We start from the raw sequence: 4,329 nt of genomic DNA, 5'->3' as shown, positions 1-4,329 counted from the left end.
ATCCGCGGAGTTCAAGAATCAATCTTTAAAATACAAAAGCTTGGTTGGTTGTGGTGATATGATCATACCCATGTTGATGCTTGTTTTTTTGCTATATAATAGTATCGTGGCTGTATATCTCATGTAAGTTATGTTGTTAGTTGAAAAACATGATATTTCGGTGGATTGATAGAATACAAGTATGAAATCCACCTATGCTTTAAAGAATGCATGCAAGGTGTTCAATAAAATGCCTAGTATGTTAGAACTTCATATTTACATGATTTCATGATATCTAAATAACAAGTTCATGTTAGCCATACACTCCAATATGAATTTCCATGCAAATTATGTGTTGTTATTGTTGTGGTATAAAGCATGTATGATAATGGAGATATAAATTATGTACACAAAATATAACCATGCTTTTCCTATCATGTTTTAAATGTTGAATAAATACATGAAGTATACTATCCCCTGCTTATGATACTGCGAATTATTGACTCAAATCTTATGATCAAGTCATGTCATGTGTGAGTTTCCTCCTATCGAGTCCTGGGGGTATTCGTACCCAAAAACTATAGCAGTGTGCCTAGAGCCATGTCATGTTTCACGATATCCAAACTTAAACTATGATTCCATAGACTTCGGTCAGTCATGTAACTCAGGAAAACCTCATGATCTCAGTCAGTTGTCAGATATTAGTAACATTCCGCCAGTCAATGGAATTTAGTAAGATTAAGTCATGTATAGTTAGTTATTCATGTCCAGTCCCTCCAAATGGGAGTAAAGGCTAGTACCGAGTGAACCTAAGCATGGGAACTCACCCGCCAGTTCAGGGTGTGATTCTTAGTAGTCATCCTTGTGTTTCAGAAATACGTCGCTAGAGTAGGTTGAGACATCTTAACCTGTCAGATTAGGGTTGATGAGGTGGTTTAACCTGTCAATTTAGGGTTCCCACTGTTCTCATTGAGTATCTGCTAGATAAGGGTCACTCATAAGCTGTCCTTACCCATGGAACAGTATTGACACCCCTCCAATCGGGGGAAAGATTGGACCCCAGCTTAGCCATAATGGCATACATGGGGCATGTCGGTTAAACACTACCTCCCACAGTTTCATTATCAGTCTCAGTAAAAGAACTCAGGCTGTTCATCAAATTACAGTATATACAGTCGTCCATATTATCAGTTTGCAGTATCTGACAGTTATCAGTAAACCATGTATTAGCTTACAGGTCTTGCTATCTCGGATTCACGGTCCCTGTTTCTATATATGTATGTTTGGACTCCCACGTTCATATTAGTCAGTCACTGTTGTTCATGCATGAAAACCTTTATGTTCAGCCTACCTTCCTCGTATACGCAGTACTCTAGTTGTACTGACGCATTTGCGCTATGGTTCTTTCTTTTCATTTTACACCATAGGTTCCGTGACACGAGCTCCAGCCCAGCAGTAGCAGTAGCATTTCAGTCGCAGAGACACAGTGAGTCCTCATTCATTCGAGGACAATATGATTTGATACATTTATTTATTTCTTCAGTTTAGTTTTATGGATTTAGTTGGAGACATGTTCCTTCAACTCCTTATTCGGATCTTTCAGATTTATGTTCAGATTTACGTTCAGACTTAGCTTTCAGATTGAGTTGTTTTGGGTATTTTCACCCACATGGACGTTATGATTTTCAGACATAGTTTTATTCAATTGAACCTTATGGCCTTACAGTTTTACGTGTTCCGCATTATTATGTCATGATTTGCAGTATATAGGTACAGATATCAGTCATGGGTTAGCTTGTGGTCCGTCGGGGTCATGAGCACCGTGTTATGTTCTGGTTCAGCAAATCGGGGCATTACATCAAACTCCCAATCCAAGAATCAAATGATATAAATATGGAGAATTAAATTTTTAAAGAGCCATTTACTAGGCAAACATGTCAATATTTTGTGGAAACAAGAAGGAATTCATACAAAACAACCAGTGAAGCAGTTATATGACAAGTCCCGTAGGCATACAACCAATCTAATAGATATACAAAAGTTTATAAAGCTACAATTGGATTAGATCAATTTAACAGTTAGAATGATGGAAGATGATGGACAAAAATAAGATTTTTATTTTTTTCTTTTTCTTATTCAAAGTATCTGGGAGAACATATTTATGCCTTCAATTGTGGGATAGGAGTATGGGAATTTCATCAACCCTAGCTTATTTGTAACATCTTGTATTGGAGACCATGAATTTCAAAGAATTACAAGGAAAGAGTAGTTTTACATACCACAAGACGTTGATGAAATTTAGTTGGCAAAGAGGGAACCAAACTTGATTTCTAGAGCCAATTTTCTTGGATTTCTTAAGCTTGAGTTTGAGAGAAAGGAGAGAGGTGTTAAGGCTGAAAAAAAATGCTTGAAACTGATTGAGAAAGATTTTTTAAAAAGGTGTTGGAGGTTATGGAAAAAGTAAAGGATGAAATAACCCCTGGAATGTGAAAAGATAAGAAAAGAATAGAAATTTTTTGTCTGGTAGGATGTTCTAACTGTTCTTAGTAAAACACACGTAACTTTTTACTTAGTTTTCGGATTAATGAGTTGTTGGTGGCATTGCAAAGAAGACTCAAAAATATTTAATTTGATAGGTAATAAGCCACGTAACTCTAAATATTCTAGGAGACATGCTTGTTTAAATTTGGACCTTGTATGAACCTATATGAAAACTTAATTATTAAAGGACCTTTCAACTCAAATTTGTTTTTAGAGATTTCTTATACCCTTAATTCATATCCAACACCCCTACGCTTAATACATGACATTTACACCTAGATACAATAAATTTTCTAGACTCGGGTGCAAGTACATATGAAGTGCAGTCCAACTGGGTCTTTTTTTAAGCCCGAAAGTTTAGGGTGTTACACCAACAAGCAATTCTTGACTCAAAAGAAGTACTTGGAGAAGGTATTGGAGAGGTTTGGCATGAAAGAACCTAAAACTGTAAATACTCCTCTTTCTTATCATTTTAAGTTATGAATCTCTCAATCACCGCAGTTAGAGGAAGACGAAAAGTATATGGTATATGTGCCATATTCTAGTGATGGTGGTAGTATTATGTATGCAATAGTGTGTATACATACAGACATTTCACAATCAGTAAGTTTGGTAAGTAGATATATGCTTATCTCGGAAAAGCATATTGGCAGGAGGTAAAATGGATTCTTGGATACTTACGAGGTACTTCAAACACATGTTTGGAGTTCGGAAGAAATAATAACACTTTGGCTGGTTTGGTAGACTCTGATTATGCAGCTGATCTTGACAAATGAAGATCATTGACCAGCTATGTATTTTGCATTAGTGGTTGTGCTATCAGTTGGAAAGCTACATTACAACACATAGTTGTTTTATTTACTACCGAAGCAGAATATGTGGTAGTGACCGAGGCGATCAAAGAAGCCTTATGGTTGAAGGGTCTATTTTCTAAACTCAGTCCACACCAAGGTGATATTATTATTTTCTGTGATAGTCAAAGTTTCATCCACTTGACTAAAGATCAAATATATGATGAGAGGACGAAGCATACTGACATCAAGACTCAAGTATCATTTTATTCGGGAATCTATTGTTGAAGGAAATGTCTCTGTTCAGAAGATCAACACTAGAGACAATCCTGCTTATATGTTCACAAAGTCTCTTCCGGTCAGTAAGTTCAAGCTTTGCTTGAACTTACTTCCGGTCAGAGAGGAATAAAATTTACTATATTAACTAAACTCCGACCAAGGTGGAGATTTGTAATGTGGCCTTTATTTTTTCTTTAGTTTACACTTGTAAAAGACAACCAAAGACTTTTGGAAGATTATTTGTTGGTCTTGTCAAACAAGGTTGCTACCAAAGATTTTATTGTAAATTTCTCTTATTCACATGTAAATGTTGAAATTTACATCTTCCATTAACATCGTGGATGACATCAACAAGACCATTTTCATCTCTATAAATAGGTACCTTCTTTCACATTCGTAACACATCAATTTCAAGAGTTTTATTTCATTCTCTTGTATTTATTCTCCCTTTCAATTTGGTTTTGTCAAACATTTATCTTATTTAATTGTTCAAATAACTTAGGTTATTTTCACGTAGTAGAAGTTTTTCTCACAGGTACAATACATGCTTATAGACAATTAATAGCAAGGTTTTTTAGGAGTACATTTGTTTATCTCCAGAACCTACTGATAAAGAATAGTGAAAACAGAAAGAGGAACAATTGATCTGATTAATAGACAAAATGTGTACAAACAGTGAAATACAAAATGTGTTAGGATCGATTAGCAGTTCACACACACTAAATCTGTGGAGAGGATG

This window comes from Capsicum annuum, unplaced genomic scaffold (assembly GCF_002878395.1).
Source record: "Capsicum annuum cultivar UCD-10X-F1 unplaced genomic scaffold, UCD10Xv1.1 ctg83209, whole genome shotgun sequence".
Taxonomy (NCBI): Eukaryota; Viridiplantae; Streptophyta; class Magnoliopsida; order Solanales; family Solanaceae; genus Capsicum; species Capsicum annuum.
Note: the sequence above shows the minus strand (reverse complement) of the source record.